Source organism: Nycticebus coucang, chromosome 10 (assembly GCF_027406575.1).
Source record: "Nycticebus coucang isolate mNycCou1 chromosome 10, mNycCou1.pri, whole genome shotgun sequence".
NCBI lineage: Eukaryota > Metazoa > Chordata > Mammalia > Primates > Lorisidae > Nycticebus > Nycticebus coucang.
Window position 1 is genome coordinate 108808148 of NC_069789.1, and position 13291 is coordinate 108821438.

The following is a 13291-nucleotide window of genomic DNA, read 5'->3' on the forward strand; positions in this document are numbered from 1 at the left end:
TCTGCTTTCAAATAATTTAGGATGGTGTGAGTAAATTGTCCTCACGTTTTAGTCAAGGGGACAGTTCAACGTATTCAGAAGTCAGAGCTAAAATTATACTCACTAGACCACACTCTCTTCTTTGCAAGGGTATTTCCCCTAAATGTGAGTATTCTAATTTAATTCTGGTAACGTAAGCTGAATCTCTTGCCCAATATCCCAGTTAAAGTCCTGGGGGTTTTGTGTTATGGTGTCCAAAATGAAAGAAAAGTAGTATTTGTATAATCCATCTACTTCTCCTGCTGCATCACCACAAATATAAAATGATATTTATTTCTGTGTTTCCAAAATGTACAAACAGGATCCTGATGGTGTTAGATGAGCCCCAGGTAAACAGAGTGAGGAGTGAGAAGGCAAACTCCAGAGGTTGGAGTGAGGGTGGACGGGGTGAGGGATGTGGTTGTAGATTATGCATAGGTAATTAACTTAAATGAATTTTCATTGAATCCTCTACACAGAAAACTTTTTCAAGTGTTTACTGGATAATTGTACATTTCACATTCAAAGCCAGGGCATATCCTGCAATCCCCTTACTAGGCATCTACCCAGAAGAAAAACAATCATTTTATCATAAGGACATTTGCACTAGATTTTTTATGGTAGCTCAATTTACGATGGACAAAATGTGGAATCAATCTAAGCACCCAACAAACCACGAATAGATGAATAAACTGTGATATATGTACAGCATGAAATACTATTCAGTCTTTAAAAAAGATGGAGACTTTACATTCTTTGTATTAATCTGGATGGAGTTGAAATATGTTCTTCTTGGAAAAGTATCACAAGAATGGAAAAGCAAGTATTCAATGTACTTAATACAAATATGAAGCCAGTACACAAACTAATACATGCCCATGCAAGGGAAAAACTCAATTCAATTCAAGTTGGGGGAAGGGGAAAACAGGGAAGAGGAGAAAGGAAAGACGGGGGGTGGGGAGGGATTGGTGTGCTCACCCCTAATGAGTACAAAGTAATGGTACAGGGTACATCTCCTGGGTGTGGGACACAACTACCACAGGGACCTTACCTAACAAATGCACATATTGTAACCTAATCATTTGTGCCCTCATATAAATCTGAAATCAAAAAAAAAAGTAATAGAAGAAAAAAAGGCCAGTGCACATTCCCTGTTGTCAATTCCTGTTGTCTTACTAAGGCAAACCTGAAAAACACAATATGAATTGTGACCTACATTTTTTTTTTCTGATTGTTGACGTAGTTAATATTCTGTTATCTGAAACCTCAGTAGCAAACATAACACACAAATTTAATACATTTTTGCTATTTGTGAAATATATGGATATAAATGTATCACTTCTTTCAGTAAACTGTAAATGGACAAAACTAAAGAACAGATCTTTTTCAAATCCAACTTAATTGAATGAAAACTAGCAGCCTTCAATAAATATACACAAATTTTTTCCCTCATCTTAAAATTTTACACAATTCAACTTGTATTATTCTAGTGCTAACTATTAGCTCTATTAATTTATTACACAGTGACATCAGGATAAGGGGACTCAAAATGTACATTTGGGCAAAAAATGAGAATGATGACTTCATCACCGTGAAGTTCACTGTTACTCAGCCTCCCTAATGCTAACATATGGCAGATCATTATCATAAAGTGAATTTGGGGATATAAGGGACATAATCATAGCTTGAATCTGTCAATAAAGTCATAACATTCCCACCATTACCTTTCTAGTACATGTCTACTAAAGATTACATTCAATTTTTGGAACGTTTAAAAAATAATGGCACTATAAATATAATACAGAATGAAGAAAAAAAGTTAAATCTTAGGGCAGCACCTGTGGCTTAGTGAGTAGGGCGGCTGGCCCCATATACTGAGGACGATGGGTTCAAACACAGTCCCAGCCAAACTGCAACCAAAAATAGCTGTGTGTTGTGGCGGGCCGCCTGTAGTCCCAGCTACTTGGGAGGCTAAGGCAAGAGAATCACTTAAGCACGAGAGTTTGAGGTTGCTGTGATCTATGATGCCATGGCACTCTACCCAGGGTGACAGCTTGAGACTTTGTCTCAAAAAAAAAAAAAAAAGTGAAATCTCACTTTAAGCACTTTCCAGTCTAATAGCATTAGTGAAAATGGTGCTTTTTTATTTTATTTATTTATTTGCAGTTTTTGGCCGGGGCTGGGTTTGAACCCACCACCTCCAGTATATGGGGTCAGTGCCCTACTCCTTTGAGTCACAGGCACCGTCCAATGGTACTCGTTTAGTCATGGCATGAAATATGCATAAAAGCTAGGGCTATTTTTCAGTTACTGAGTGCTTTCAAGTTGGAAAATGCATTATGAAATAAAGATGTTGCCACGTTAACTCAATGAGTCCTTTTGACACTATATAACTAAGTGACAGAGTAATACCACAGTTATGTGACTGGGACTCAAAACTCATGAATTGATAGAACTAAAAAGAGCTAGACAAGATTCACTTGTCCAGAATTTATGAAAGTCTGTTTCCAAATAAAATAGTTAAAACTATGCATATTCTCTAAAACAGTCTTGAAGTTTGTCCAACATGCTTGCTCTCCTGGCTAGGCAGCAGCAAGGAAAGCCTTTTCCCCTTACTATCACTTGGCAAGGATTAAAAACAAACTGCCAAATCTCTTCTGCCAGCTGGGCTGCCCTCTACTGGATTATTTAAGGTATGCAGCCAGCAGGCCAATGCAATTTTACAAGAAGTAGACATAAATGTGAATTTCCCATGTCTCCAGTGAACTGAAGTTCCCTCAATAAATTAAAAAAAAAAAAAAGTAAAAGAACCCTGTGACAAATTAAATTTTACCACTGGAGAAAAAAATCAAGTAAGTGCTAATTATATACAACAATTTCAGTAATTTTGAGAACCTGCAAAGAAAAAGTTTACCGTCTTGGTCTCCTTTCAACCTTGGAGGCAGATCTGCAGCAATAACGACAGTAACATGCAGCCAGTAGATATATTTTAAAGTCAGCCTTTTATGATGATTTGTGTATTAATACAAACCACATTTTTGTGAAGTTCATTCATGAGATGGATGTTTTCTTATTTATAAACATGGGTCACAGTAGACATACCTTGAAGAGAGCTTATCTGTTAAGTCTCTTACCACAAGCATCAACTTTTCAGAGCTGTCTCCTCTGTGAAAATTTATTGTAAGTAGTAGGCTGTCTTTGGTTCATCCCCAAGTTTGAGATTTGCAATGATGTAGGACCAGTTTACCATCACTGCCAAAACACTCATAGAGGGTTGCAACTTCCTGGTTTGGGGAAGGAGCAAAGGACTGATTCACATAAATAAACAACTGTTCTGAGGCCACAAGTTTAAGGAATTTTTTGATGAAGTCAATGAGTCCTTGATGGTCCGAGTTCACTCCACGGCCCACTTCTTTGTTTTCATAATAGGGGTGTCTCCCAATTTTTTTCTTGATGTCACCAGCAGGTTCCTCTGTCCCCAGGGAGACTGCAGTGGAAGAAGGAGTACCCGGAGTGGCTGTTTCTGGGGAAACCTCCGTAAGTCCTTCGACTCCAGTGGCAGTTGAAGAAGGCAGCTGCAGCACCAAGTCCTGCTCCTTTGTCATCTTGCTCGCTGTGACCCACATTTTATTACAAATTCCTTCGCATTGCATGTATTCACTGATTGGGAGGTACAACAATCTATCATGTGTTTGTGTAAATATACAGACACATGCACGCACAAGGTCAGATGATTAAGTTCACAAACTCATCCTGGAAAAAAAGCTACATACTTCATTTCTGAATATCGCTATAGTCACCTCTGAACTACTCCCCTTGAGGAGCTATGAAATACTCATCAGTTACAAAGTCCAGGGATTTCAGGTAGAGGGACATGGCAGAAGCTCCCTGACAGGAATTCAAGGTGAATGTTCCCAGTCTGAGGGTGGCAGACACAGGGTGGACCCTGACGTCAGGCACTGAGGATCCCAGCCTTGTTTCAGGGACTTTTTCCCAAGGAAAGGTAAACTGAGTGAGTCTGCTCTCCAGGATCATCCGATAGACCAGGGAGGGTCATTCAATGGAACACTGAGGACCAGAGGATTAGGAATGGCAGAGGGAGGGAGAGGTTGGAAAGGAAGTAAGAGGCAGGATAGTGGGAGGAGCGCAAGTGTCTGGGGGCCGTGGGACAGAAAGGAGAAAAGGCATTTTTGGATCAGTTAAACATATGACTTCAGTAGATTGAGCAATTAGAGTTTCATCAACATCGATTTTTTGAAATGGAAGGACGTAAGAGTTTATGTGGAGAATCTCTTTGTTTTAGGAGAAATCACCCTGGGGGACTTAGAGGGGTTGTGTGCCCCATCCAGCATCCTGCTCTGGTGAGTTTCCTGAAATGCTGCTGTTCTGGGATAACATGCAGAAAATAACGTTGACAGGGAAAATGTGGTAAAATGTGGAATTCAGAGATCTTAGTGAGGGAAAATTATATATGTGTGAAATTATTCCAAAGCAATGATTTTGAATATTAGAAATGACTTAAATTCTTCATTTTTAAAATGAGGTTCAATATTATATTCGTTCTTAATCATACTTCTAAATTTTTTTGAATAGAATATATTTTATATAATTTCATTAGAGACAAACAAAAATAAAGACATTTCAAGACAGAAAGTAACTGAGCACTTTATTTCTAGGAAGCATGCATCCGAGAAACCTCAAGGAGGTACTTTCTACTGATTAGAAATTATATCAGGGAGATACCTTGACAAGAAAAATTATAAGCAGCAGAAATGGCAACCATGTGCATATATGTGTAATCTCTACTGTTTTTTTTTTTATTTTTAAGTTTCCATGAGCAACAACTGCTATTTATGGATACCCAAGACTTTATTGTGGGTTATGACAAATACAGAATTGAGACTTGGAAATCAGTAGCACAAGGTCTGTAGCAGGGCTCCTGGATCACACGCGTTCCTACATATTCTGGTGAGTGGGGAATAGTAGCGCTGATTGTAATACATGAGGAATTCAAACTTTAATGGCTACAACTCACACTAGAAATAAGTATAACTTCATCCCACTAAGTAAAAAATAATAGGTCAAGGAAATATGTCAGACTGCCCCACAGAATGCAGAAAGAAAAACAAAGGTGGGAGGAGAAGCTGATAGAAAATTGAAAGCATGTCACCGCTTTGATTTTCAATGATGACAACTAAAAATCCATGTAACAAATCTACAGATGGCAGTTCTGACTACTATCTAGTTAGAAGCTTATTAATGCTTCGTCCATCCAATCAGTAAAGTGTACCGAGGGTCAACGCTGTAAACAAAACCTGGGAAGACTTAACGGGGCAGCAATTCACTGCATGTATTTTTTCTTTCTTTTTTTTTTTTTTTTAAGTCATATATACATAGATCATGAATACATTTATGCCTTTGTGGGATTTGTGTTGATTATTTGTACAAATTGGGAGTGCTTACATCCTACTAATTAACATAGATTTCACCTCATTTACTTATTCACAGTGTTAAGACATTTGTGTTCAATGCATGATAGATTTGACTTGTACCCTTGCAATATGCTTCATAGGTGTGGTTCCACCATTAACCCTCCCTCTATTGAACCACCCCCCTCCCTTCCCATCCCCAACCCCTTCCCTCCTTTATCCTGAGCTATAGTTGTGAGTCATCTCTCATATGAAAGTGTGAGTGATTATAAATTGGTTTTATAGTAGTACTGAGTACATCGGATATTTTTTTCCATTCCTGAGATACTTTACTAAGAAGAACATTTGCAACAGATTGTTCATTGTATAATTGCCATGTCATTTTGTCTTCTGTGAAAAAAAGCCTTTGGCAGCAACATGAGAGAAATGAAGATAAAAAATAACAAAATGCATATTTCATTCTTAAGTCTCTTGTCTTCATATGTGAGATAAAATATCAACCTGACATGAAGAAATATTTACTTAGACCCATAGTAAATTACGAACCAGTGTATATCAGGGATTAGCACACTATTAAACTTTATTGAATAAACTTATTAAACTTTATTAGCATAGTTCATCTTAGTATCCACATTCAGATAAACTTTGTGAACTCTCTTTATATAATCCTGAACAGAAGTAATTTCTTTTAGATAATTCTACTGACCAAAGGGGAAACTTGTTTCTTCCAAGTGCTGTGAAATGTTTGTGCCTACAGCAAGATCCACCAACACAGCATCAAATGTTACACTGAGTTTCCAAGGTCATTGTGGATTTCACGTGGGAGAGGGGTGCTCAGACAATGGTAACTGAATAAAGTCTCTGCAGGAGAAGCATCACGGAACCACTGGTCCAGCCCATGAGACCAATGAACATGGCATGGGGGCTGTCTACAACTTGAGTACACCTGCAGTGGAACCTGAGTATGAGCAGAACCAATTGCGTTGTGTGTTGTCAATGTTTGTGTCCTGTGGACTAGTCATTATCACAGGAATGTACATATTCTACAAGGCATTGACCACTCAGCATGTGCGACAGACAGGACTAGTGGCCTTGGGAGCTCCTCCTCTGCATATGGCTGTCCTTGGGCTCCTAGGGACGACAGTGAGGAACTGATAGGTGCTCAGGACACAGAAGGAACACAGCATGGTGCTTCATGCTACTAGGTAGACGTTTCATTTTTTCAGATTTCTCAGTCAGTTAGTTTGCACCAGAATGTTTATTGCAGCCCAATTCATAATTGCTAAGTCATGGAAAAAGCCCAAGTGCCCATCCACCCATGAATAGATTAATAAATTGTGGTACATGTACACCATGGAATATTATGCAGCCTTTAAAAAGATGGAGACTTTACCTCTTTTATGTTTACATGGATGGAGCTGAAACATATTCTTCTTAGTAAAGTATCTCAAGAATGGAAGGGATGAGGGGGACAAGATGGCGGACTGAAGCCAGCTTTCAACAAAGGCTCCGGTCCAGAAGGAGAGTTAAGGGACAGGAATTTAGTAAGTATCCTGGTGGACTTGAGCCTCACCAAGAGAGAAGGCTGAAGAATGCACATCAACACCGCTGAGGCAAGCTGTGATCACAAGGACGCAAACAAAAGGTACAAAATCCACCACCAAGTGGACGGGAGTCCCCCTCCCCCATGAGACCGGCTCAAGAGCCCCAAAATTGAACAAGCGGGCAGAAATTAAAGGCCCTCCCACTACACTCCACGGGAGAGACCTTCTAAAAACTGGACCTACCTCCCCTACTGGGGTGCCGTGGCATTCTCCTGCCGGACATAGGGCTGAATAAAACTTTGGGAATCCTTTGCCGGCAACCCTGAATACCTGGCGCTCCCCTCCCGCCCACTGAGGTCTGGAGGCCTGTCCCCCAGGACTTCGGATCCTTGGGTGATTTCTCAAGGGGAGTGGACAGTCCCCGAGTTGCGACTGGTCAGCATTGACTCTGAGGCGCGCGAGTGAGGAGAGGGCACCGGGCTGAGGGGGAGTCACGCCTCGCGGCACTTCCCTGCGGTGCAGTGCACCAACCCTCCCCGGGCATACGGGGCCCAAGACTGAATCAGACTCTGGCCTCCCCGCTGAGAGCTGAGAACCCCTACTCTCACTCGGGGTCTGAGGGCCTATCCCCCAGGAGTTCGGCTCCTTGGGTGATTTCTCGAGGGGAGTGCACAGTGCCTGAGCTGCGTCAGGTCAGCGCTGACTCTGGGATACGTGAGCGAGGAGAGGGCACTCTGCTGAGGGGAAATCAAGCCTTGGCGGCACTTCCCTGCAGTGCAGTGCAGGAGCCCTCCCCGGACCGTAGTATTGCGTAAAACTGAAGGAAACTCTAGCTTCCCCCCCCCACTCCCAATCGGGGTCTGGGGGCCCATTCCCCAATAGTTCTGATTCTTGGGGGATCTCTTAAGGGGTGTGGACCCAGCACAAACTGCGGCCGCTCAGTGCTGACTCTGGGGCGTGGGACAGAGGAGAAAAGGGTCGCCTGAGTGCCCACACCAGAGCAGCAGTTCCCTGGAGGTAGATCAACAGCCGTTTTTTCTTTAACAGCAGAACGCTCACTTCTGGATATTCTGAGGCCACACCCCCTGTCTCCCTGGGCAACCAGAGGAGGCCACCGGGTGACGCGGCTCACAAGGAAGCTTCCAGGGCGGGGCGACCCAGAGAGGTGTTCAGACGCAATTCTCCAGCAGCAAAGACGTTTGAACTCAAAACAGCCCGTCTTCTGTAGGCGACAGGAACAGAGACAGAACCTCACAAAGTTGTCTGTTCTGTTCTGTTCTGTTAGCAGCATCCATCAGGGACGGAGCTAAGCCTGAGTGAACACCTCCTTCCCATCACCTGCATCAAACACTCAAAGATGTCAGGCCCCATCTCCTCCTGCTAGATAGCGGCAGTCTGCGGGGGCCTGGCAGACTTCCTTGCGATTCAGGCAGGTGCAAATCCCTGGAGTGTCTGTTCACTGCAGGCAACTGGGTTAGCCATCTGCAGAGATACCAGTGACTGGGTCCGACGGAGGGGCAAAGTGGGGAAGGAGACGTCAACCTTCCCAGACTGCTCTGTTTGCTGGGTGGCTCCTCCTGACTCCACGCTGCACTGGGGTGAACTGTGTCAGAGGAGTAACCAGGCCCCTGTGATCCAGTTCCCAGAGACCTCTTGAACCCTTCCACCCGAGACAAGTGCCGATTGAGACAGTTGATTCGGACCTTTTGAACTGGGCTAATAGACTGAGGACTTTTCAGGCGGTGCCCTGGGTGTGCGATTGTAGGAAGGTTTGATTCTCCTTTTCCAACTGGGGCCAGAGGTGGGCAGGCGGGGTGACTTAATTGCTGATTTTTCCACACAGCTGAGACTTCAAGCCAGAGTAGAAGTTGCAATAGGATCGAACAGAAACCAGCTGAAAACAAGACAGAACCACTTTGCTCCACCACACCAGACAGGGCCCAGTTTCTCAGGCCACAACACAGTACGGGCCCTTGATAAAACCCCAGGGGAAAAATCAAAGGGAGTAAACCATGGGGCGGAATCAGCGGAAAAACTCTGGTAACATGAATAACCAGAATAGATCAACCCCCCCCAAGAAAAGATACGGCAGATGTGATTGAAGATCCCATTCATAAACAACTGGCTGAGATGTCAGAAGTCGAATTCAGAATTTGGTTTGCAGACAAGATCAATAAAATGGAATTAGGAATTTGAGGAGAAATTCAAAAATTGTCTCAAGAATTTAACGAATTTAAAGACAAAACCACCAAAGACTTAGACACACTGAAACAAGAACTTACAGCCCTCAAAGATATGAAAAATACAGTAGAATCCCTCAGTAACAGAATGGAGCAAGCAGAAGAAAGGATTTCTGACATTGAAGATAAAGTCTTTGAACGCTCCCAATCTCTCAAAGAGGAAGAGAAATGGAGAGCAAAAACGGATCACTCACTGAGAGAACTCTCAGATAATTCGAAAAAAAACAACGTAAGGGTTATAGGAATTCTGGAGAACGATGAAGTGGCTGCCAAGGGCACAGAGGCCCTTCTACATGAAATTATGAAAGAAAATTTTCCAGACATGCCCAGAGAATCTGAAATTCAGATAGCAGACAGCTTCAGAACCCCAACACGATTCAACCCCAATAAGCCATCTCCCAGACATATCATAATTAGCTTCACTAAAGTTAACATGAAAGAGAAGATTCTCAAAGCAACCCGGCGAAAGAAAACTATAACGTACAAAGGTAAGAATATTAGAATAACTGCAGATCTCTCTGCTGAAACTTTTCAAGCAAGAAGAGGCTGGTCATCAACTTTTAATCTCCTAAAGCAAAAAAACTTTCAACCCAGGATCTTGTATCCAGCTAAATTGAGTTTCATCTATGATGGAGAAATTAAATACTTCAATGACATTCATATGTTGAAAAAATTTGCCATAAGTAAACCAGCTCTTCAGGATGTTCTCAGACCTATCCTCCACAATGACCAACCCAATCCTATACCACAAAAGTAAAATCACCCAGAAACTTCGGATCAAACTCCAACTTCCACACTGGCGAAAGGATTAAAAATGTCCACTGGACCTTTGAAAAACTTGACACCCAAAATTCCACCAGACTTATCAATACTCTCCATCAATGTGAATGGCTTAAACTGTCCTCTAAAGAGGCATAGGTTAGCTGACTGGATACAAAAACTCAAGCCAGATATTTGTTGCATACAAGAGTCACATCTCAACTTAAAAGACAAATACAGACTCAGGGTGAAAGGATGGTCATCCATATTTCAGGCAAATGGTAATCAGAAAAAAGCAGGTGTTGCAATTTTATTTGCAGATACAGTAGGCTTTAAACCATCAAAAGTAAGGAAGGACAAGAATGGTCACTTCATATTTGTTAAGGGTAATACTCAATATGACGAGATCTCAATTATTAATATCTATGCACCCAACCAGAATGCACCTCAATTTATAAGAGAAACTCTAACAGACATGAGTAACTTGATTTCCTCCAGCTCCATAATCATTGGAGATTTCAACACTCCCTTGGCAGTGTTGGATCGATCCTCCAGAAAGAAGCTGAGCAAAGAAATCTTAGATTTAAACCTAACCATCCAATATTTAGATTTAGCAGACATCTACAGAACATTTCATCCCAACAAAACTGAATACACATACTTCTCATCAGCCCACGGAACTTACTCCAAAATTGATCACATTTTAGGTCACAAGTCTAACCTCAGTAAATTTAAAGGAATAGAAATTATTCCATGCATCTTCTCAGACCATCATGGAATAAAACTTGAATTGAGTAACAACAGGAATCTGCATACCCATACAAAAACATGGAAGTTAAATAACCTTATGCTGAATGATAGCTGGGTCAGAGATGAGATTAAGAAAGAAATCACCAATTTTTTGGAACAAAATGACAATGAAGACACAAACTATCAGAACCTGTGGGACACTGCAAAGGCAGTTCTAAGAGGGAAATTTATAGCACTGCAAGCCTTCCTCAAGAGAACGGAAAGAGAGGAAGTTAACAACTTAATGGGACATCTCACGCAACTGGAAAAGGAAGAACATTCCAACCCCAAACCCAGTAGAAGAAAAGAAATAACCAAAATTAGAGCAGAATTAAATGAAATTGAAAACAAAAGAATAATACAACAGATCAATAAATCAAAAAGCTGGTTTTTTGAAAAGGTCAATAAAATAGATAAACCTCTGGCCAACCTAATCAGGAAAAAAAGAGTAAAATCCCTAATATCATCAATCAGAAACAACAAAGACGAAATAACCACAGACTCATCAGAAATCCAAAAAATCCTTAATGAATATTACAAGAAACTTTATTCTCAGAAATATGAAAATCTGAAGGAAATAGACCGATACTTGGAAGCACGCCATCTTCCAAGACTTAACCAAAATCAAGTGGAAATGTTGTACAGACCCACATCAAGTTCAGAAATAGCATCAACTATACAAAACCTCCCTAAAAAGAAAAGCCCGGGACCAGATGGTTTCACGTCAGAATTCTACCAAACCTTTAAAGAGGAATTAGTACCTATATTACTCAACCTGTTCCAAAATGTAGAAAAAGAAGGAAGACTACCCAACACGTTCTATGAAGCAAACATCACCCTGATCCCCAAACCAGGAAAAGACCCAACAAGAAAAGAAAATTATAGACCAATATCACTAATGAATATAGATGCAAAAATATTCAACAAGATCCTAACAAACAGAATCCAGCAACACATCAAACAAATTATACATCATGACCAAGTTGGTTTTATCCCAGGGTCTCAAGGCTGGTTCAATATACGTAAATCTATAAATGTAATTCAGCACATAAACAAATTAAAAAACAAAGACCATATGATTCTCTCAATTGATGCAGAAAAAGCTTTTGATAATATCCAGCATCCCTTCATGATCGGAACACTCAAGAAAATTGGTCTAGAAGGGACTTTTCTTAAACTGATAGAGGCTATCTACAGCAAACCCACAGCCAATATCATATTGAATGGAGTTAAATTGGAATCATTTCCACTCAGATCAGGAACCAGACAAGGCTGCCCATTGTCTCCATTGCTTTTCAACATTGTAATGGAAGTTTTAGCCACCGCAATTAGGGAAGAAAAGGCGATCAAGGGTATCCATATAGGGTCAGAAGAGATCAAACTCTCGCTCTTCGCAGATGATATGATTGTGTATCTGGAAAACACTAGGGACTCTACTACAAAACTCCTAGAAGTGATCAAGGAATACAGCAGCGTCTCAGGTTACAAAATCAACATTCATAAATCGGTAGCCTTTATATACACCAACAACAGTCAAATTGAAAAAGCAGTTAAGGACTCTATCCCATTCACAGTAGTGCCAAGAAGATGAAATATTTGGGAATTTACCTAACAAAAGACGTGAAAGATCTCTATAAAGAGAACTATGAAACTCTAAGAAAAGAAATAGCTGAAAATGTTAACAAATGGAAAAACATACCATGCTCATGGCTAGGAAGAATCAACATTATCAAAATGTCCATACTACCCAAAGCAATATATAATTTCAACGCACTCCCTATTAAAGCTCCACTGTCATATTTTAAAGATCTTGAAAAAACATTACTTCGTTTTATATGGAATCAGAAAAAACCTCGAATAGCCAAGACATTACTCAGAAATAAAAACAAAACAGGAGGAATCACACTACCAGACCTCAGACTTTACTACAAATCGATAGTGATCAAAACAGCATGGTATTGGCACAAAAACAGAGAAGTAGATATCTGGAACAGAATAGAGAACCAAGAGATGAATCCAGCTACTTACCGCTATTTGATTTTTGACAAGCCAATTAAAAACATTCAGTGGGGAAAAGATTCCCTATTTAACAAATGGTGCTGGGTGAACTGGCTGGCAACCTGCAGAAGACTGAAATTGGACCCACACCTTTCACCATTAACTAAGATAGACTCTCATTGGATTAAAGATTTAAACTTAAGACATGAAACTATAAAAATACTAGAGGAGAATGCAGGGAAAACCCTTGAAGAAATTGGTCTGGGTGAGTATTTCATGAGGAGAACCCCCCGGGCAATTGAAGCAGCTTCAAAAATACACTACTGGGACTTGATCAAACTAAAAAGCTTCTGCACAGCTAAGAACACAGTAAGCAGAGCAAGCAGACAGCCCTCAGAATGGGAGAAGATATTTGCAGGGTATATCTCTGACAAAGGTTTAATAACCAGAATCCACAGAGAACTCAAACGCATCAGCAAGAAAAAAACAAGGGATCCCATCGCAGGCTGGGCAA

At 40.9% G+C, this 13291-nt stretch overlaps 1 pseudogene; it reads right to left on the reverse strand.

Moving 5' to 3' along the window:
• Positions 1 to 3221: 3221 nt before the first annotated feature.
• Positions 3222 to 3623, reverse strand: LOC128597287 (ubiquitin-like protein ATG12; annotated as a pseudogene).
• Between the last annotated feature and the right edge of the window lie 9668 nt (positions 3624 to 13291).